Here is a 23,843-nt window from a genome sequence, read left to right on the forward strand (position 1 = left end):
TACCAAATATAGGCATGTCCCCATGACTAATGAACTTTACACATAAGTGGTTGCATGCTTCCCAACCATGTATAAAGGGAGGTAACATATCGAACCGTAGGGGCTATCATTACACTTGGCACTCCTAGTCACTTTGCATGTGAAACAGAGGAGCAACTCTTTTAGGTAAAGTCTTTCTCTGGACACAACGTGCACAGGACTTGCAGAACTCCTCAACCGCAGACTTCATACGCGGCCAATAGAATCTGTCCTTGACCATCCCATAGGTCTTATCTACTCCCAGATGACCTGCGTCATCATGCAAAGACTTCATCACTATTTCCCTGTATTTTTCAGGCAGGACCAACTGTGAATGACATGGTTTAGTGGGTGGGTGAGTGATTCTACACAACACTCCCTCTTTAATTTCCAAGTGGTCCCATTCTCTTAGGAGCAGACGACAGTCAGGATGTTTTGATTTGTCGATCTGTGTAATATCACCCAGACGGAGAGCTGAAAACACCTCATGAATACAGGGATCCTCCTGTTGTGCTTTGGATATTTCAGATGAACACAACATGGGTAAGTTTTGTACATCCAAACTGGAAAGGTTGCAAAATGCCTGGGGAACAGCATGCATTGACGCTCCCAAGTGGTCAATCTCTCGGGCATGAAATGAATTCTTTGGTCCAGATACCACGGACATCTGACACATTACTTTCACATCTGCTGAAGCAACATCTTTCCACTCTGGTTTCTGGTAGTGTGGGCGACGAGACAGAGCATCTGCGTCAATGTTCTGGTTCCCAGGTCTGTACCTGAGACTAAAGTCGTAAGCAGATGGTGCAGCAAGCCAGCGGTGGCCGGTGGCATCAAGTTTTGCCGAAGTCAACACATAGGTGATATACCTATCAATTCCTCCAATAAAAGGCGAAGAGTTACGAAGGTGACTAAAGGTTTTTATTGACTAAATAACAGAGCCCACTCTCGTGGGTGATCCGATCCAAGCAGGAGGAATACCAGCCAGTCGCTCACCTTTATACCTGGCCTGGTGGGTGGAGCAAAGGCGGAGTCGGCAGTGGTCATCCCAGGTATAGCAGTGTGGCAAGAGGCGACCTCGTACCATGATACAATAGTGGTCAGTGATACAGTTATAACGAACAGTGGTGAACAGTGCTAACTACTAACAGTGATACGATAGTGAACGTGGTTTACCACATTCACCCCTTGTTTAGAATTAAGTCCGGCGGGGTGAAGTGTACTACCAATTCTGGTAGGTCAGTCTGTCCGGAGGCTTCGTAAGCCTCTCCGATCGCCGCAGCGGTGGTGTTGCCTTATCCGGTGCTGGTGCCTTATCCGGTGTTGATGCTGGTGTTTGCGTGGTCGGCGAGGGCTCGTGGGGTTCCGGCATGCCGTCTGCCTGGGCTGAGGTTGGGGGGGGTGGTGGCGGTGTTTCCGGATCGGCTGAGGGTGCGAGGTCTCGTAGGGAGACAGTGTCCTCCCGCCCGTCTGGGTACGCCACGTAGGCGTACTGGGGGTTGGCGTGCAGGAGGTTCACCCTCTCGACCAGGGGGTCCGTTTTATGGGCCCTCACGTGTTTCCGCAGCCAGACCGGCCCCGGGGCGGTCAGCCAGGTTGGTAGAGTGGTTCCCGTAGTCGACTTCCTGGGGAAAACGAATATTCGTTCATGGGGGGTGGTGTTAGTGGCCGTGCAAAGTAATGACCGGATGGAGTGCAGCGCTGTCGGGAGGACTTCTTGCCAGCGGGAGGTTGGGAGGCCCTTAGACTTTAAGGCTAAGAGGACGGCCTTCCATACCGTCGCGTTCTCTCTTTCCACCTGACCGTTACCTCTGGGGTTGTAGCTGGTGGTCCTGCTTGCTGCAATACCTCTCTCTAGGAGGAATTGCCGGAGTTCCTCGCTCATGAAGGAGGAGCCCCAGTCGCTGTGTATATAGTTCGGGAACCCGAACAAGGCGAAGAGGGCATTCAGGCACTTAATGACCGTGCTACTGGTCATGTCGGGGCAGGGGAAGGCAAAGGGGAAACGGGAGTACTCATCAACGATGTTGAGGAAGTACACATTACGGCCAGAGGACGGGAGGGGCCCCTTAAAGTCGATGCTCAGGCGCTCGAAGGGGCGGGTGGCCTTGATCAGGCTTGCTCGGTCCGGCCTATAGAAGTGCGGTTTGCACTCCGCACAGGTCTGGTAGTTCCTGGTCATGGTCCTGACCTCCTCGATGGAGTAGGTCAGGTTGCGGGCCTTAATGAAATGGTAGAGTCTGGTGACTCCGGGGTGGCAGAGCTGGTCGTGGAGGGTCTGAAGCCTATCGATATGCGCGCTGGCGCATGTCATTCGTGAAAGGGCATCAGGGGATTCGTTCAGCTTGCCTGGCCGGTACAAGATCTCATAATCGTAGGTGGAGAGCTCGATTCTCCATCTCAAAATCTTGTCATTCTTGATTTTGCCCTTCAGCTTGTTATTAAACATGAAAGCCACCGAACGCTGGTCGGTGAGGAGGGTAAATCGTTTGCCTGCCAGGTAGTGCCTCCAGTGCCGTACTGCCTCCACGATCGCCTGGGCCTCTTTCTCGACCGACGAATGTCGGATCTCGGGGCCCTGTAGGGTCCTTGAGAAGAAGGCCACTGGCCTCCCCTCCTGGTTTAGGGTGGCGGCTAAGGCGAAGTCGGATGCGTCGCTCTCCACCTGGAAGGGGATGGACTCGTCCACTGCGTGCATCGTGGCCTTGGCTATGTCTCCCTTAATGAGGGAGAAGGCCGCGCACGCCTCCTCCGTGAGGGGGAAGGAAGTGGCTTTCAGGAGGGGTCTGGCTTTGTCCGCGTAATTGGGTACCCATTGGGCATAGTAGGCGAAAAGCCCCAGGGTTCTCCTAAGTGCTTTACGGCAGTGGGGGAGGGGTAGCTCCATGAGGGGGCGCATTCTTTCTGGGTCGGGGCCGATGATTCCGTTCTCCACTACGCAGCCGAGGATGGCAAGGCGCGTGGTGTTAAACACGCATTTCTCCTTATTGTAGGTGAGGTTCAGCCGTTGGGCCGTACGGAGGAATTTCTCCAGATTCGCGTCATGTTCCTGCCGGTCGCGGCCGCAGATAGTGACGTTATCTAGGTAGGGGAATGTAGCCTGCAGTTCGTTCTGGTCAACCATCTGGTCCATCTCCCTTTGGAAGACCGAGACCCCATTAGTGACACCGAAGGGGACCCTAAGGAAGTGGTATAGGCGCCCATTCGCCTCGAAGGCGGTATACTGGCGGTCCTCAGGGTGGATAGGGAGTTGGTGGTAGGCTGACTTCAGGTCGATGGTCGAGAATACTTTATACTGTGCAATCTGATTGACCATGTCAGATATGCGGGGGAGGGGGTATGCGTCCAGCTGGGTATATCTGTTTATGGTCTGGCTGTAGTCGATGACCAGGCAGTTTTTATCGCCGGTCTTTACGACTACGACCTGGGCACGCCAGGGGCTGCTGCTCCCCTCGATAATGCCCTCTTTCAGGAGGCGCCGCACCTCAGAGCTAATGAAGGCTCTGTCCCCGGCGCTATACCGCCTGCTCTTGGTAGCGACGGGTTTGCAGTCAGGGGTAAGGTTAGCAAACAGAGAGGGTGGCGGGACCTTGAGGGTGGAGAGGCTGCAGGTGTTACGCGGTGGGCGGTTTAACGTTTGCTGGTTGTTGACTGTGAGTGGGGGGAGGGGTCCACCGTATGCTAGGGTTACGCTTTGGAGGTGGGATTGGAAGTCCAGCCCTAGTAGGACGGCAGCGCAGAGATGGGGGAGGACGAGGAGTTTAAAGTTTTTATACTCCGTGCCCTTAACCGACAGGGTCACGACACAGTAGCCGCTGATGTCCGTGGCGTGGGACCTCGATGCCATCGAGATTCGGCTGCGCGTTGGTAGGACAGAGAGGGAGTAGTGGCTCACCGTGTCTGGGTGGATGAAGCTCTCCGTGCTTCCGCTGTCGAACAGGCAGGTCGTGGCGTGGCCGTTCACTTTGATGTCCATCATTGACTTGGACAGATGGTGCGGGCGGGCTTGGTCCAGGGTGACGGAAGCTAGTGTGTAGCTGAGCGAGTCGTTGTCATCTGCGGGCGAGGCGGTCGGGCGTGGTGAGTAAAATGGCGTCTCCCACGAGGTAGGGCAAAATGACGGAGAAGATGGCTGCCCCCGTAGCTCACATGAGGCACTATTGGGGTCGGTTGCCTTAATCAAAGATGGCCACCCCCATGACTCATGTGTGGGGATGCTGGCCTCAGTTGCCCTAAACAAAGATGGCCACCCCCATGACTCATGTGTGGGGATGCTGGCCTCAGTTGCCCTAAACGAAGATGGCCGCCCCCATAGTTCGCATGCGGCACTGCTGGCCTCTGAGGATCCGCTCCTGCAGGCCTTGGAGAAGTGGCCTTTCTTCAGGCAGGTTTTGCATATGGAGTTCTTGGCTGGGCAGCGCGACCTCGGGTGCTTCTCCTGGCCACAAAAAAAACAGCCGGCGGCCCGATCGCGGATGCCCGATGTCGGGGCCGGTGCCGGGGGTGGCGGGGCCAGTCGGGTCCGGGACGCCGACGCAGAGGTAGGTCCCGGGGGCGGCGCTGGGAAGGGTGCTGTGGTAGGGGTCGGACCGAGTCCCAGGGTCGCGAGCAGTACCTGGTGAATGCTTCCTGATCTTGGTGGGCCACTTCCAGGGAGATAGCGAGGGCTTCAGCTTTTTCCATGCTGAGGTCTTTAGCTTCCAGCAGTCTTTGCCGTGAGTACTCGGACCGTAGGCCTTTCAGGAATGCGTCGCGGATATTATCTTCAGTATTTTCGGCTGCCGACACCGATTTAAAGTCACAGTTCCTGGCGAGTGCATATAGCGCCTGTGAGAATTCGGCTACTGATTCTCCTGGCTGTTGCGGCCGTGATCTTAGGAGGTGCCTAGCGTACATGTAGTTTACCGGGGTCCGGTACTTCTGTTTCAGCAGGTTGATGGCGGTCTCGTAGGTAGTCATGTCCTCGATGAGAGTGTATACTCTCGGGCTCAGTTGTGCCTGCAGGACACTTAGTTTGGATGCCTGAGGGACGCTGGATTCTCTCAGGTATGATTCGAAGCAGACCAGCCAGTGTTTAAAGTCTGCGGCTGAGTTTGCTGCTCGTGGGTTCAGGTCCAGGTACGGCGGTCTGAGGGCTCGCAGCCAAGCTGGCTGGTGTGGCTGTGCTCCTGGGAGCTGCGCTGGTGGCTCCTCCGCCGGTTGTGACTCGTTGTCGGACATCATTAAATTTAGTCAATAAAATTGATATACCTATCAATTCCTCCAATAAAAGGCGAAGAGTTACGAAGGTGACTAAAGGTTTTTATTGACTAAATAACAGAACCCACTCTCGTGGGTGATCCGATCCAAGCAGGAGGAATACCAGCCAGTCGCTCACCTTTATACCTGGCCTGGTGGGTGGAGCCAAGGCGGAGTCGGCAGTGGTCATCCCAGGTATAGCAGTGTGGCAAGAGGCGACCTCGTACCGTGATACAATAGTGGTCAGTGATACAGTTATAACGAACAGTGGTGAACAGTGCTAACTACTAACAGTGATACGATAGTGAACGTGGTTTACCACAATAGGTTAATGGATTATTGTCTGTCCTCACTTCAAACTTCGCTCCATACAGATAATCCTGCAGCTTATCCACCACCCCCCACTTCAACGCCAAGAATTCTAGCTTATGAGCTGGGTAGTTACGCTCTGATGACGTAAGACTGCGACTGATGAATGCTACGGGTCTCAGCCCTGCTCCTTGGTCCTGATACAACACACCACCCAACCCTTCTTGACTAGCATCCACGTGTAGCACATATGGCAGCTGTGGGTTTGCAAAAGCCAACACGGGGGCTTGAGTAAGACTTTGCTTTAAGGTGTGGAAGGCCTCTTTGCATTTCTCATCCCATCTAACACCAAAAGGCTCAGAGGGTTTGAAGTAGTCCTTGTTCTCTTTACCTTTAGCCTTTGTCTTCCTCTCGGCTGGTGGGAGGTAACCAGCCAGCAGCTGATTCAGAGGATGGGCCACTTTGGAGTAATCCTGCACAAAGCGCCTGTAATATCCGCAGAACCCAAGAAATGACCGCAAGGCAGTCACTGTGTTCGGTTTGGGCCATGTGGTAACAGCTTCGATCTTGGATGGATCTGTGGCTACTCCATCCTGTGATACAATATGCCCCACATAGGACACGGATGTTTGGCAAAACTGACACTTGTCCAATGATAGCTTGAGACCTTCATCCTCCAGGCGACCAAGCACTTTCAGCAACCGAGCTTCGTGTTCTTCAAGGGTTGCCCCAAACACAATGATATCGTCCAAGTACACCAATACTTCGAGCAAGTTCATGTCCCCAACTGTTTGTTCCATTATTCTTTGAAAAGTTGCTGGAGCGCCTGAAACTCCCTGTGGCATCCTTTCAAATTGGTAGAACCCAACTGGACATATAAAGGCTGTCTTTTCTTTGTCTGATTCACTCATCGGTATTTGGTAGTATCCACTTCTGAGATCCAACACACTGAACCACTTGCTTCCATTAAGACAAGCCAGTGCATCCTCAATTCTTGGAACGGTGTATTGGTCGGGAATAGTACGTCTGTTAAGCGTCCTAAAGTCCACACACATCCGAATCTTTCCGTTCTTTTTCCTCACCACCACTATAGGAGATGCATAAGGACTCCTGGACTCGGTAATGATCTCAGCTTCTTTTAACTGCGACAGGTGCTGTCTCACTGCTTCGATGTCAGCTGGTGCCAGCCGTCGAGACCTCTCCCAAAAGGGTTTTGTAAAGTCTGTGGGTTGTTTAGTTAATTAATACACAGACTACCAGAGTAACTTAAAACAGGACTTTACTATTCGAAGGTCAGAGCGAATCTGCAAATAAATCCTGACACAGCACTTATATACCGGTGTGGTCACCGTCGGTATTACAGTATACAGAAGCCAACAAAGTAGTGCCACACCTAAAATAGTTCTCTTAAAGGTGAACGGTTACATACAATGGTTTTCTTAAAGGTAGACGGATACATACACTACAATCCTCCCTTTTTAGCTTACAACATACTTAGTCCCCCATTAAACATAACATATATTCAACTTCATGTAAAACAATTCACAGGTATAATCTATGCGGGAAACAGTTTACAGATTCAGTCTCTGCGGGAACAGTTCACAGATTCAGTCTCTGGTCTTGACTCGGTCCGAACAACATCTCTGTGGTGTAGCCGGTTCACATTGCTAGCGTGACTCATCCAATAGTCTTTCCCTTGACTTAACAGCTTGAACTTCCGTCCTGCTGAACCAGCAGTGCTGACTTTTACAAACAGCTGGACTGCCTTGGTAATTTTTCCTACTTGCCAACTGATTTGGCTCCCTTCGTAGGGCCCACGTACATGATCTGGTAGAAGTGATAATGATTTAGATGGTTATCACCTTCTGCTTCGTCTTTTTCTTTTCTGCTTCTTGGAGACTCTCGGGGCTCCCTTATCAGCTGCCAGCTGTAGCGCCACCATCTCCCTATGTTCCTTAGACTTTAAGTGCTTCATCCTGATTTCTGCACTTTGGAAGTTTTCATCACAAGCTGGGCAGACCAAGTCCTCGTAATATTCCGTGTCACTCAACAGGTCATGGTAATATTCGGTGTCGTCCTGAACTAGTCTAGCGAGAGGGCCTGCTACTTCTTCCTTACCCAACTGGACGTTAGCCGACTGTTGTTCCCTCCCTAGACATCTTTCCTGAAGAGACTTCTTCATGCGTTCATATTCATCCCGCTCTTCCTGGGTTTCCTGCAAATCCTTCACTAATGACCTCATTTGTGATTTCAACACTTCCCCTTCCATCGGGGATTGATTGATCGGGCTATTCAATCCTTCTACTGGAGCAGCTGTTTCAACATTCTGTTGTTCACATAGATGTGATTCAGCGTACTTTTGGCATCCCAGTAAAATCTGTGTTGCAACCTCAGCTATTTCCATAACTTTTGAGAGCTCCGAACTCCTTCCCTTTGCAGATTGAAGCTCGTGTTCAGATTGTTCCCATTGCAGAGTCTTGTCCCTCAGCATATGAAGGAGTTGGCTGACCGCTAACTCTTCCATGGGAACACTGTGGATCAGAGTCTTCTCCATTTCATCCACCTTTTCCTCCAATGCTTTCACCTTCTTTTCCTCTTGTACTTTGGCTTTCAGCGCTCGGAGAAGTTGCGCCTTGATGCTCTCTAGCTCATGTTCAGGGGCCATTCTTACAGTCTCTGTGTTTCTTACAGTTTCCTTTTCTTCCACTGAAAGGATTCCCAGTTGAATCTGTTCTTCAAGTTGTTGAACCTCGGTCATTGCCGCCTCATATTTGTCTTGGGTTTCCTTCAATATTTTTATGAGTTCTTGGACATCTTGTCTTTCATGTTCTGCCATGTCTTTCACCTCTAATTTCTCATCTATGGATGGAACTTCTACCGATGAGTCTGCCTTGGACTTGAGCTCATCAAGAATTTCCTGCAGCCTTTGGACTTCTTGCTCATGTTCAACCTTTAGTTGCTCATATGCTTCTACTGAAACTAGCTTTTCAGAGGTTGCCGAGCTAATCCCCTCCAGGATTGTAGCCTGGGCCTGTTCATACTGTTCCTTCAACTTCTCAAACTCTGCTTGTAAGGAGTCGTAGAGAAGAACGGGAATAAAATCCTGGCTTCCTGAAGATTCCTCTTCATTTGCTCCTTCCTGCAAATATTCTAACTCCTGAACAGCATAAGGGAGATGTGATCGGTAATTGGTCACAATGGCTCTATGGTCGCTCTCTGCTTGAGCTAGCTGCTTCTGTTGTCTTTCCAGATTCTCCCATTCGGTGTCATAGAACTTTTTCATTGTTTTCATCTCTTGTTCGAGACAGTAACTCACTTGTTCTACTTGCTGTCGTAATTTGAAATAAAGTTGAGTCCGAGCTCGGTGTTCGTCAGTCATGGATATGTCCGTAAACTGAACAGACTCAGAATTCTCTGTCAAACTATGTTGTCGTTGTTCGGTGGAGTTCTGTTCTGAAACTTTGTTCTTCTCTGGAGCATAAGCCTTTATGCATGCCTTCGTTCTTCCAACCTTAGTCGGCAAGTCCATTTTAGCCTTGTCTTTCATATTTGGGTTGGTCTTTTCGTCATCCGTTTCAGAATCTGAGCTGATTGTCTGCACCGAGTCCTCACTCGTTATGGCTTTTAGATAGTGCCATTCCATGTCTATTTTCTTGATCCACTCCCGTCCCAGAAGTGGTGGTCCTCCCTCAGGTAGTACGTATAAGTTCATTCTTGGGTGTTCTTTACCCCCATCTCTCACCTTGACTCTTATCTTCCCCATGGGGTATACTTTATGCCCAGTGTATGTCTGCAATATGAACTTGGTATCTCTTAAGGGTATATGTGAGAATAGCCGGTGGTAATCCCTTCAATTTATGACTGATAGAGCTGATCCAGTGTCCAACTCCATTTTCACTTGGACTCCAGCTATTTTTAGCATGACCCAGATAGTTTGTAGGTCAGCTTCCTTACTCACATTGTGAATTCTCAGACTGCCCAGCTCCTGGCCGTTTGGGTCTGAGTCCGAATTCTGTTCGTCTGAACTCTTCTCAGCCACCTTGTGTACCTTGTTGTACTTTTCCTGTGATGGCTTCCTTTGGTTGTTGGTCTTCTTCCCTGACCGGCATACCTTAGCTATGTGACCCAGTTTGCCACATTTCCTACATTCCTGGTTCTTAAACCAGCATTGGTTCTGGTCGTGTGTTGTCTTCCCACAACGATAGCATTTTGTTGTACTCGAGGTTATTTGATCCACACTGAGTGCCGCTGCCTTTAGCTGCATTTCCGCAGTTCCCTTCGCTGCAGCTTCGTGCGATGCTGCAATAAGGACAGCCCTGTCAAGTGTAAGGTCGTTCTCTTCGAGTAGTCGCTTTTGCGTTCCTTCCTTTGACAACCCGCACACGAACTTGTCTCGCAATGCCTCTGTCAGATTCCCTCCAAACTGGCAGTGTTTCGCTAGTCTACGCAGTTCGACCAAGTATTCTGCGTTGCTTTCGTCTTTTCTTTGCGTTCTCGCATAGAATTTGAATCGTTCCGCCAACATCAACGGTGTGGGGTTCAAGTGATCCTTCAGAACAGTCACAATACCATCGAAAGTCTGATCCGCCGGTTTAGCTGGTGCTAGTAGATGCTTCAAGAGCCCGTATGTCTTCGCGCCCATCGAGTTTAGCAAGGTTATAGCTTTGTCATCTTCTTCTATTTTATTGGCCTCACAATAGATCTCAATGCGTTCCACATACGTGGCCCAGTCTTCTACCTCGGAATTAAAATCGTTGATGTTACCACGCTTAGGCATCTTCCTCTCTTCCTGATAACACCACGAATTATTTCTTTAAATTTTCATTTATTTATTTATTTTTTTCCAAGATGGCGGTTCCCGCGAAAATGGCGGTTTCCCGCGCTTATCTTCTCTCCCCGCCCACTTCAATGGCGGTTTCCCGCTTCTGTCTTCTTCCCTGCCTAATGGCGGCTTCCCGCGTTTCTTCCCTAGCGGGAGGGGTACACTTTCCCCACAGGCGGCGGTCGCTGGCTTTCAGGTTCACAGCCTGCGCGTCGGCTTCAGGGCTTTCCCTTTTCTCGGCAGGGCAACCAGCGCTGGGTACACCCCGTTGACGGCGAACAGTTTCAGCCACTGGGCTGGCTCTCGCTCGGTTCCCCTTGCTCGGGCTCTGTCTCTCTCCCGCTCGCTCGGCTCTACCGGCGCTGGGTACACCCCGTTGACGGAGAACAGTTTCAGCCGCTGGACTGGCTCTCGCTCAGTTCCCCCTTGGTCGGCTCTGCATCTCCCGCTCACTCGGCTCCCAATCGCGCCTCCCAGCCCTCTCGCAGTCCGGTGCTTCCCTCCCCGGCTGCGGCTGAGTTTATCTCTTCCCGCGCCTATGCTCCCGGTCGCAGCGCTTCGTGGCTTCGGTCGCTGCCCGGCCTTTTTCGCCGGTCGCGGTCTAGCTGTCTCACGATGCCGTTGCGTCCCCCAGCCTGTCTGTACCGTGTCTTCCTTGCTCCACGCTGCCCCAGTCTCAGCGCCTCTGGACCCGACTTCTGTCCGGCTCCTTTCCCCCTCGACCGTGGTCGAGTGCACCGCCCTTATCCTCCGGTTATTCTTTTTACTTTCCCTTACTCACAGTCACCGTGGCCGCCTTGCTTCTCGTGCTGATCGGCTCACTCCTCACCATGGCAGAAGGGACAGTCAGTGCCTGTTGCTGATGGAAGTCTTTGTCTCTAACTTCTTCTTCCTTTCTAGTTCTGCGGCCTCGAGTTTTCTCCCAGCAGAACGACGAGGGCGGTTGCCTCTTCTCGATGCTCGTTAACTGCTTCGGAAGTATTGTTGCCGCAGGGTACGATCGGACTCGTCGCCACTGTAAAGTCTGTGGGTTGTTTAGTTAATTAATACACAGACTACCAGAGTAACTTAAAACAGGACTTTACTATTCGAAGGTCAGGGAGAATCTGCAAATAAATCCTGACACAGCACTTATATACCGGTGTGGTCACCGTCGGTATTACAGTATACAGAAGCCAACAAAGTAGTGCCACACCTAAAATAGTTCTCTTAAAGGTGAACGGTTACATACAATGGTTTTCTTAAAGGTAGACGGATACATACACTACAGGTTTATCCTCGGTAATTCTGATAGAATGGCGAGTACTCTTACTACAACCAACATCAAACTCATGAGTAGAGAAAACTCCTCTCCGCTCCATCATCTTCCTGACTAATCGGTCCTTCCATTCTTTAGGAACGAATGAATCTCCAAAGTTGAAGGAGGAGGGTGTCAGATCTCCGGTTGAGTTAACTTTGGACTCTTCCTTCACATGTGACGACAGTACATTTACAGGAAACAGATGCGCAATCGGCATTCCTTTCCTCAATGTGATTCCTTTGCCTGACATATTCCTCACGGTCACTGTAACTCTCCTTGATATCACAGCTGTCGGGGTCTGCAACTCTGGTCTCACCAGAAGCTCATTTGGAAACCGTGACTCTTCTGCAGGATCATCAGGTGACTCTATCAGAATGGCTTCAGTACCTGGCGTTCCAGGGAATTTTGGTATCCCAGGGATTCTAGCCATTCCTCCAGGACGCAGGGTGATAGGTTTGGCTCGAACGCACCACACAGTTCCTCTTTTGCTATCATCTACGTCGGAAGAAAGTTCAGGCAGCTTCTCAAAAGCCTTTTTGAAAACAGGGTGAATGTGTCTGGTGCTCAAGAAGTTTTCACCTCCCTGCTCTTTGCAGCTTGTCAGGAGTCATCTCACTATGGGTGTATTACTGCCAACCAGTATGGAAACCTCACCTTTCACCATGGGGTCAGGGCAAACCAACACAAGTGCATCAATGGTCTCAGTGGTCCCTACATCAGCTTCCAAGAACTCCAACCTCAGTGACAAATAGCCATCATATGGGTAATCAGCAGGACTAAGGCCCCAGATCTGCAGAAGACTGATTGGGGTTAACGGCAAATGCGTCAGGTATCGGTCATAGAAGGATCTGTACAGTATGGTAACCTGAGAACCCGTGTCGAGGATAGCTTTAGTATAAATGCCTTCAATCTGTATTGATACAGCAGAACTCGGCCCTACTAAACCTTCAGGTATGATGTCTTTCATATCCCCTCGTCTATTATTGCACTTAGCGGAACGTGTCTTAACTACAGGGACAGCAGGCCATTCCGTTACTGTGCCCCTTTGTAGTTTCCTGACTTCTTGGTAAGTTTTATGAGATGGTCATTTACTTTTTTTAGATTTTCCTCACCTCTACATTCTCGCTTGAAATGTCCATCCTTTCCACAGTTATAACAAAAGACTCCAGGTCTATCTCCTTCATGGGGATATCCTTTAGAGGAATCATTCATTTTGCTGTTAGACTTCGCAGGGTGTTCAACCTTTTGCACCCGTGCGTCATCCCTTTCTGTGTTGGGCTTAGACCGAAAATATGCCATCTCGGCTCTCATGACATTTATTTCCTTCTTCAGCTGTTCCATCTCAGGGTTGACATTACCCTTAGGAGTAGGAACTGTAACAGGAGTCACAAGCTTGGACATCACAGCACTCTTTGCTACATTCCGGGCCTGAAGCATATCCTCCCCCTCTCTGACTTCCCTTAGCAGCTCAGTGAAGGTAGGTGGATCTCGCAACTTATGGGTCATGTGTATGCGAAGAGCAGTCACGTCTTCGAGCAATGCACCTCGCACAACCTGTTCAATGCGGAACCGATTCATTTCAGGCAACTCAATCCCTCTTTTCCGTAACATACAATGCAGCAGTTTGTCTATTCTCAGCAGATAACTGGACAGCTTCTCTCCCTCACACTAGAATGTGCTTCTGAATCTGACCATCAAATCTGAAATGGTTTCAGTAGTTCCAAAGGCAGTTTCTAGAGCCTGCATGTAGTCAAAGGAAGTAGCAGAGGTGTTCTGCGCCTTTAAGAATCTTACAATGTCAGCAGCAGGACCCTTAAGGCTTTCTACTATTCTCTGCCTCTTCACGTTGTCACTGCACTGCCATTCCTCTAGCAGAGACAGGGTCTGCTCAGCCCAGGCGTCGTACTCCTCTTCCCCACTGGGAGTTGGCCTCACTCCTGAGAACATACGGAGCTTACGGTATCCCTGAGCCTCGAAGGGCAGATTGGTGCATTTATCCACCAGAGAACTAATGGCACTGACCAACTGAGTGTTCATATCCAGGGCCGAGGGACCTATCAGACCTTTGACATCAGCAACAGTCTTTCCTTCTTGTCTCAAGAATGACAACAACTTGGTCTGAAACCCTTCTTCTTCCTTAATAGTAATAGGGACAAACTGAACTGGCCAGGGACCAGCCTCTTCAGAAAGCCCAACTGCCTCAGGTAAACCATGACCTCTCAGGTTCTCTGATGTCTGGATCAACGCAAACTGCTTCTTGGTAGCTGTATCCAAGCAGCGCTCAACTATCCTAACCTTTCCAAAGGCTTTGACACAATTCAGAGCCCTTAGCAAGACATCATTAGGGTCATCGTTAGCAACACCATTCAGCATAATGGCATGGGTAGTAGCTATCTGCTTCCATTTGCACCAAGCTTCAATCTCAATAACATTCATCTTTTATGCTCAAACAGCCCAGTAGAAACCACAAACCACTCTCTTAGCAATGAGCATTCAATACTGTTAGTTTACTGACATAAATAGACCACAATCCCGGATGAGCCCCCAAAATGTAACCCCTTCACGGTTCTCTAGATATATGTGAGATGTGGTCTCTGTTGTAGACAGTATTCTATAGTCCAGTAAGGAGATCACTACTACAATGGCTTAATTCTAACTATCTTACTTTATAGTTTTAACGTCAGACAGTATAAGAAGATTACAGGTCAATGAACTAAATTAGACATTTGCATACATTAGAATGAATCTAGACATAATAAACATACATTCTCCATTTACATGGATTCAAAGGAGAATCTGTCCCTGTGTCCAAATTCGAGTGCACTCTTTCGTTGGCGCGCTTAAGTTGGAGCTCATGGTATGTATAATGTCTGCAAGACTTACGACTCCGAACCCCTTCGTTGAATTCTCTTCATGATCACTGAATCCCACTTTGAGTTCTGGATGCAGAGCTACTAATACGAAGGGCGGCGGCCGAGTTTGGAAGGCCGGGACGGGATGCGGCAGCCATTTGCCTCCTGAGCCCTCTTTTCAGAGCTCCTGCCCTCTCCTCTTCCAGTCGCTCTCTCCAGCTTTTCCTGCTCGAAAAACCCGACTCCACCCCTTCCTCCTGGGGTTTCTGCCTGGAGACAGCGCAGCCTCACTGTCTGCAACAGTTGATACTGGTGCAGAATTATGGAAAGTCTGCTCTTAGTCACATTGTGTCCTTAAAAGTTCTTGCCGTACCTTCACATGGCAACTTTAACCCAGGGATTTATAACAATGATAATACAGTGTCTAAGTTAAAGATTGATAACCATACTTAGCGTACATAACATTTCCAGTGGGTATTACATAAACATTTACAGAAAGTGTGTAAATGAGATTTGTAAGCATTCAGCAGCTGTTGTCTGGTCATTAATGAGGCATGTTGCGTTTGCAAAGATAATCCAGAGGCCGTAAGCAGAGTTCAGGTCATGTTGCTTTTTAATGGCTGCTCCACACACACACTTCCAGGCCAAAGCAATCGAATACCTACACACAATACAATGATAACAGCACTATCAAACTCCATGTGCTCAGGCCAAGGCAATCGAGTACCTATCACCAATGTCAAACGTAACATTTCCTCCCCCTCACAGAATTTCAAACATGAAATGTAGTGGCAAAGTCCTGTAGGTGGCCAGGGCGAGAATGTGTACGAACAGGCCGAGGTGCGGACTGGTGAAGAGCAGGCCGAAGTGGGGACTGGTGAGGAGCAGGCTGAGGCACAATATCTGTTTGAGGGTTGGCTGGCTGAGCCACATGTGCATCCCGCCACTCTGGGGGTAAGGCTTGGGGATTAGGTCCGTATAATCCCACATCAGGGGGTGCTGGCACCTTCCAAAGGCGGCTGGCATGCCACCGAGAGCCGTCAGTGAGGCAGAAAGTGGCTGGTCCAAGTTGGCGGCTGATTTGGAGAGGGGAGGACCAGAATGACGCCATCTTATTGTTGCGGTGAGGCCTGCAGACTCTGAGCCAATCACAGACTGAGATGTTGGGCGCCTTGGCCCTCTTCGACTGGTCGAAGCGGAGTTTCATCTTCTCCTGCTGTCTAGCGACTGTGGCTTGAGCCGGTGGAGCAGGGCTCTGAGCTAGCGAGGGGCGGAGCCTGCCAAGGGGCAGCATGAGCTCACAGCCTAGCATGAGGGATGCGGGTGAGACCCCTGTAGTGGAATGCTGGGAGGCTCTGTAGTGCAGCAGTGTGTGGAGGAGGGCCTTGTCAAACGCACACCCCTGGGATAGGTGTGCTCTGAGGCCATTTTTCAGTGTCTGGTTAAAACGCTCCACCCCCCCATTTGACTCGGGGTATGTGACGGATGCCCTTGCTCTCAAGGTAAGAGGAGAGTTCCGAAGAGACAATTTGGGGGCCATTGTCTGTGGTGATGGCCTTTGGATGTCCCCAGCAGGAGAAGAGGGATCAAGGATATCAATGATGACCCGAGAGGTGACGGAGCCCACGGCAGTGACCTCTGGCCATTTTGAGTGCAGGTCATAGGTCACCACTAGGAACCGTTGATGGTGGGGGACACCATGGATCTCCCTGCAGACGTCCAGCTGCAGGTGCTCCCAGGGCTGAGAGGGCCAGGGAAGGGGTTGCAGGGGTGGAGGAGCTTGGTGGCCAGTCTTGCCACTTACAAGGCAGGCTGCACAGTCCTTGACCAGGGCCTCAATTTCCCTGTTGATACCCGGCCACCACACTAGGTCTCGGCATTGTTGTTTGAGCTTCACTATGCCCAAGTGGCCCTCATGCGCCATGGATAAAACACGCACACAAAGGGCACTTGGGACCACAGTGCAGAGCCCACGTGCAACACAGGAGTCATTCCAGCAGGAGAGCTCCTCTTTAACTCTGGAGTAGGCAGACAGTTCCTCAGGCACCTGTAATGATCAATAACATGTCATTCTGGAGTGGTACACTAGATGGAGCCATAGAGCTGTATAGAGCTGTATATTTAGTTGTATGTGTTTAAGACTACACTACCCACGATGCACTAGGCTACCCAGAAGGCAGTAGTCAAGATGGAAGCCTGCACACAGAAGCACACATGCCGAATCTCTACAGATGCTGTACCTAGAGAACGTGTACTGAATAAATGTCTAGCTAGAAGCTAGCTGTTCATAATAAGAATGTCTAGTTATTAATGAACATAACGTGGTACCAGGATTGGTGAAGATCTGCTGAAAATTGTGAAAAGCGACATGGAGAATTTGAGGCCACCAGAGTTTTTGAATCTCACGGGAAATGTCGACTACAATTGGCGGACTTTCAAACAACAATTCGAACTCTACATTGCTGCCATCAGATTCGGTACGAAGCCAGATGCAAGAAAAATAGCGTTGCTGCTCACGGTTGCAGGCACACAGGCGATAGAGGTATTTAATACATTTGTATTTAATCCAGAGGAGAACAGAGAAAATTTAGACGATGTGCTAAAGAAATTTGATACACATTGTTCTCCCAAAAAGAATGAAACCTATGAAAGATACGTGTTCCGTTCGAGGACACAGCGGCAAAATGAGACTTTTGATAGCTTTGTGACTGATCTGAAACTGAAAGCACAGACATGTAATTTCTCTGAGCTGAAAGCATCCATGATTCATGACCAGATTGTGTTTGGTATTCATGATAAAAAAGTCAGGGAACGTCTGTTGAGAGAAACCGAACTAACATTGGAAAATGCTGTGAATATATGCCAAGCCAGTGAGCTAGCTCGCCAACACGCGCAGACTTTCAGTGAAATCAATAATGATGCAATTGTAGTAAGTGCTGCTGTCGGTGCTGTGTTCTACAAGGGGAAGCAACATGGGCAGAACAGAAATGAAAAGCAATCGGAGGAAGGAATTTTTAATTGTAAACGTTGTGGTTACAAACACCAGTTAAAACAATGCCCAGCGTTTGGAAAAATGTGCACAAAATGTCATGGAAAGAATCACTTTGCCGAACAATGCTTTTCAAAAGTAAAAACAAAGAAAGGGCAACAAGTCCAAGTCAATGTGATTGAGGACACTGATATAAGTGAGACATTTTTTGTATGAATGGTGTCATGTGACAATGTCAAAAATGATACAGAAAATGTGCAGCCCTTAGATATGGACAATGCTGAACATAGCGTCAATGCAGTAAAAGAGGACAAATGGATGATCCCACTGCAGGTAAATTGAGCATTAGTTACATTGAAACCAGACACTGGGGCAAAAGCAAACTTAATCAGTATGAGTGACATTAAAAACATGAAAGAAAAGCCCAAAATACAGAAAAAGTCAGTACTACTGAAGGACTATAATGGACAGAAAATAGATAGCTTAGGTGTATGCAGACTTAAAGTGACAGTCAAAGACAAAGTGCATCATCTCATGTTTTCTGTTGTGGCTGAAGAACTTGATTCACTACTGGGTGACAAAGCTTGTGAGGACTTAGAACTGGTCAAGAGAGTATACCGTATAAACTGTGCCATAAACAGACCAGATGACTCAGTGGATTCTGTAGTAAATAATTTCCAGGATGTGTTCAAAGGATTTGGAGTTCTACCATTCACTTACAAGATCCAGCTAAAGGAGGATGCTCAGCCAATGGTACATGCTCCACGAAGAGTTCCAGCACCCCTGCATGACCGGCTCAAGAAAGAACTGGACAGAATGACCACACTAGGAGTCATCAGGAAAGTCGAAGAGCCAACAGACTGGGTTAACTCCATGGTATGTGTAAAGAAAAAGAACAATGATCTAAGAATATGCATGGATCCAAAGGACTTAAATGCAAACATAAAACGTGAACACTACCAGATTCCCAAGCGAGAAGAAATCACCAGTGAAATGTCAGGTGCCAGATACTTTACAAAGCTCGATGCCTCACAAGGATTTTGGCAATTAAAACTGGATGAAGAGCGCACCAAATACTGTACCTTCAACACACCATTTGGCAGGTATTGTTTCCTCAGAATGCCTTTCGGGATAATATCTGCATCTGAAATCTTTCATAGAGCGATGGAACACATAATTGAAGGTCTGGAAGGAGTTTGGGTCTATGTTGATGACATCATCATCTGGGGCTCCACATTGAAAGAACACAATGAGAGACTGACTAAAGTGCTACAGAGCATACGCCAGAATGGACTGAAGCTCAACAAAGCCAAGTGTCAGTTTGGCATCCAGGAAGTTACTTTCCTAGGAGATAATCTATCTGGTAAAGGAATAGAGCCAGATATGGAAAAAGTAAACGCCATACTCAAAATGCCCCGACCCACTGACAAAAAAGGAGTGCTACGCATCATGGGGATGATAAACTTCATTGGAAAGTTCATTCCTAACTTGTCAGCCAAGACAACCTGTCTGCGAGACCTGCTACATAAAAGAAATGAGTTCGCATGGACAGAAAGACATGAACAAGAGTGGATGAATCTCAAAACAGTGCTGACAACCACACCTGTACTCACCTTCTTTGACCCAACAAAGTGAATCAAAGTGTCAACGGATGCATCAAAGGATGGCTTAGGCGCGGTCTTGCTACAAGCAGAGGGTGAAGATTGGAAGCCTGTTGCCTATGCCTCCAGGTCTATGACTGATATTGCGTGTCGATACGCCCAGATTGAAAAGGAATGTCTAGGCTTGGTAGTTGGATTAGAAAAGTTCCATGGCTACATATATGGACTTCCCACCTTCACAGTTGAGACAGACCACAGCCCACTGGTTGCCATCATAAAAAAAAATCTGAATGAGATGTCTCCAAGGATTCAACAACTCATGATGAAGCTGCAAAGATATGACTTTGAACTGATCTACACACCAGGCAATTACATAGTGTTAACAGATGCACTATCCCGAGCACCCACAATGAGTAAAGTGAGCTATACTGAAGAAGACGTGGATGTTCATGTGAGTATGGTCACTGCTGCGCTGCCCGTGTCAGACACAAAATCAAAGCAAATAGCAGAAGAAACAGTAAAAGATACAGTGTTACAAACAGCAATAGAAAACATTCATCATGATTGGCCAAAAGGTTCCTGTCCAAAATACTTTCACATAAGGTCAGAATTGAGTGTCGCAAGTGGACTATTACTAAAACAGAACAGAATAGTAATTCCACAGGCTCTACGTCAAGACATGCTCAAAAGGATTCATGAGGGACACCTCGGAATTGAAAAATGCAAAAGGAGAGCAAGAGACACTGTTTATTGGCCTGGCATAAATAAGGACATTGAGAACATGATAGGCAAATGTGAGACATGTCAGAAACACCAAAACAAACAAACAAAGGAACCAATGGTAGTAGCTGACTTACCAACAGCACCATGGCAAAAGGTTGGTATGGACCTCTTTCATTTAAATGGTAAAAATATCTAATAGTGATTGACTACTATTCTAACTATCCTGAGATGGCGCTGCTCTCAAGCACATCAGCAAGCAGTGTCATAATGCATGTGAAATCCATCTTCGCCAGACATGGAATTCCCAGGATTGCCGTTAGCGACAATGGTCCGTGCTTCAACTGTAAGGAGTGGCAACAGTTTGCAGCACAGTATGACTTCCAGCACATCACATCCAGTCCTTTGTATGCTCAGTCAAATGGTAAGGCAGAGAAAGGTGTTCAAGTTCTCAAGCAGCTACTGAAGAAAGCGACAGAAAGCAAGTCTGATCCTTATCTCGCCCTGCTGAGCTACCGAGCCTCACCTTTAGACTGTGGTTCTTCACCTGCTGAACGACTAATGGGTTGCAAGTTGCGCACCACGCTACCCCGCTGTGCAAAAGAACAGCAAAGTAAGGAACTGAGACAGAGACTTCAACTGTTAAAACTGAAACAGAAATCATACTATGACAAGTCATCCAAAACTCTAAAACCATTGACAAGGGATGATGTTGTCAGGATTGAGGATCCAGATGCATGGAACAGGAAAGCTACAGTTCTTGAGGAAGTACGACCAAGGTCATACACTGTTAGAACTGAGGAAGGATAGATTCTCAGGAGGAACCGCCATTCCCTCCTGAAAACACAAGAAACTATCCAAGAGCAGATTGATGACAATGCCGCAACTGAATCTTGTCATTCACCACCAGAACAATCTCATGAAAGCACATCAGACTTACCCGTGCTGAGAAGACCCACACGTGTAGTAAAAAAGCCTGATAGACTTAATCTTTGCGTGCAAAGAAAAACTATATTGAAAATGTATTGACTGTTGTGAAAATGTTTATGTTTATAGAGCACTAACAAAAGTGTTACTGATATCATCTTTATCGTTTTTCTTGAAAGTTGATTGATATTGATTTTGTTAACCTCAAAGAAAGGGGGATGTAATGATCAATAACATGTCATTCTGGAGTGGTACACTAGATGGAGCCATAGAGCTGTATAGAGCTGTATATTTAGTTGTATGTGTTTAAGACTACACTACCCACGATGCACTAGGCTACCCAGAAGACAGTAGTCAAGATGGAAGCCTGCACACAGAAGCACACATGCCGAATCTCTACAGATGCTGTACCTAGAGAACGTGTACTGAATAAATGTCTAGCTAGAAGCTAGCTGTTCATAATAAGAATGTCTAGTTATTAATGAACATAACAGCACCTTGCGAGGTCAGCCATCTCTGATGAAGGTGCACAGCTGGGAGAGGGCCGGATCCTGTTCAGAGGCCTCTTTGAGCTCCTGGAGAGAGACTGTGGTTTGGAGAGGCGTGTGCAGCATCTGGACGATATCCTGTTCCACATGGTCAGACCCGACGAGTGGGGCTGGGGCAGAGAGAGTGCGGGAGAGCAGATCTGCAACAACATTGTCACGTCCTGGTGTGAACTGGAGACTGAAATTGTATTGGCGGAGGCGGTCAGACCAGCGGTGTAGACGCAGTGGTCTGTGGCCCGTGCCGGATGTCAACAGCAGGGCAGTGAGAGCCTGGTGATCAGTTCGCAGGGTGAAGGCACGGTCATACATGTACAGGTGCCACCGCTCACATGCCCAGACGCACGCCTGCTCCTCACGCTCGCCTACTGAGTACTTCTGTTCGGTGGGGCTAAGGGCTCGGGAGGCAAAGGCAATTGGTTTCTCCACTCCATTCTGTATCTGCAATAACACCGCCCCCACAGCTGCAGCGGACGCGTCGCAGGTGACGAGGGTGGGGCTGGCGACGTCAAAGTGAGCCAACACTGGAGGCGACGTGAGCTGCGATTTGAGGAGGTGAACAGCTTCCGTACAGGCTTGTGACCACACCCAGGGCTCATCCTTTCACAGGAGCTGGCGCAGTGGTGGCTGAGTACTGGGGCAAAAACTTCAGGTAGTACCCAGACATGCCAAGGAAGGAGGCAACCTGTGCTGCAGAGCTGGGTTCTGGGATGCTGTGAATGGCATCCACGTTTGACTGGAGTGGGGCTATACCGTCAGCCGACAACTGAAACCCCACAAATTCGATCTCTGAAACAGCAAAGACACACTTTTTGCCATTCAGTGTGAGCTTGTGTTTTGCTAGAGCCGTGAAAACTCTGTGAAGGCGTTCGTCGTGAGTGGAGGTCGAGGGCCTATGCACGATGATGTCATCCCGGTAGATGGCCACCCCAGGAATGCCCGCGAGCACAGGGGACATCACCTTTTTGAAGCAGCTGGGTGCAGAGCTAAGTCCAAATGGCATCCTGGTGTACCGAAAGACGCCAGCATGTGTCACAAAAGCAGTGAGGTCCCTGCTGCTGGGATGGAGGGGAACCTGTAGATAGCCCTGTCGAAGGTCCAGTTTCGAGAACAGGATGGAACCATAGAACTGCGCTGTGAGTTCCTCTGACGTGGGCAGTGGATATTTGTCAGGGATTACGGCCTTATTCACTGCTCGAAGATCGACACAGACGCGTAGACCACCTGACTTTTTCGTTGCGACCACCAGGTTGGAGACCCATGGGGAGGCATCAACTGGTTCGATGATGCCAGCTTCCAGTAGCTGCTTTAGTTCAGCTGTGACGCCATCACGGAGAGCAAGCGGGATGTGACGCAGTGGCTGAATGACGGGGGTAACAGTGGAGTCAACCATGGGCTGGTGGGTGAAGGCAGTCAGGCAGCCCAGACCCTCGAAGAGTGCTGGCCATGTTTGGTGCCACGGTGAGGCGACGTGCAGAATCGCAGACCCGCCGATGTCCAAGAGAGAAAAACCCAGGTCAGTGAAAAGATCCAGTCCCATCAGGTTAGCTCCTTGGCGTGCCACATGAAAACAAAAATCTGGCAAAACTTTTGTTCCATAGCGTACAGTGAGGTTGACTGAGCCCACTAGTCCAATTTTCGAATTACCATACCCGCAAAGGGCAGTGGAGGGCGCAGAGAGTGGCATGGAGCTGAAAAAGCATTTGAATGTGTCCACATTCAGCAGTGAGACGCTGGCACCGGTATCCAACAACAGCGGAATGCACACATCATTCAGGTTAATTGTGCATGACTTGAAAGCCACTACAGGCCCAGAGCTCACGTTGTGAATTATAGTGCTTGAGGACTGAGAGTGTTCATTTGTAGCAACCAGGGCAGAGCAGCAGACATTGGCAAAGTGATTTTGTTTTCCACAATTGCGACAGGCTTGGCCGCGCACGGGGCAATTCTGCGCTCTGGTAACATGTGAACGAGATCCGCAGTTTCCACACTGTTGCCGCGGTAGTGCGCGTTGCTGCCGTCGCGCGAGCATTACTGTGTCAGGGCTGTCAGGGCCGAGGGCACTGTCACTCGGTGTGTGTGCTAGTTTCACTGCACATTCGGCTGCAGACTCCACTTGAAAGGCAATGTTGACTGCCTGTGACAACGACAGATCGTCGGACTCGAGTAACAGTCTTTCATGCACTCTCATGTTGTTGGTGTGCTCTATTAGTTGATCACGCACCATCTCGCCTTGTAGTGCACTGAACTTGCACGAGCTAGCTAACCCCCTCAAATTAGCCACGTATTGATGCACAGACTCGCCGGGGAGTTGGTGACGCTGTCTAAAAATGAATCGCCGCAGGAGGGCACTTTGTGGGGCAGAGAAGTGTGTGCTTAACAGAGCCACAGCCTCATCATATGTTTGAATTGAGTCTGCTGTGCATAATGTCCCAAGAACACGCTGGCCCTCTGCTCCCAAGCAAAGGGATAACAGTGCCTTTTTCCGTGATGTACTCACATTTTCTAGTCCAAGAGCAATG

The sequence above is a fragment of the Somniosus microcephalus genome, chromosome 9 (assembly GCF_052327205.1).
Source record: "Somniosus microcephalus isolate GS21.2 chromosome 9, FLI_Smic_1.0, whole genome shotgun sequence".
In the NCBI taxonomy this organism is placed as follows: Eukaryota; Metazoa; Chordata; class Chondrichthyes; order Squaliformes; family Somniosidae; genus Somniosus; species Somniosus microcephalus.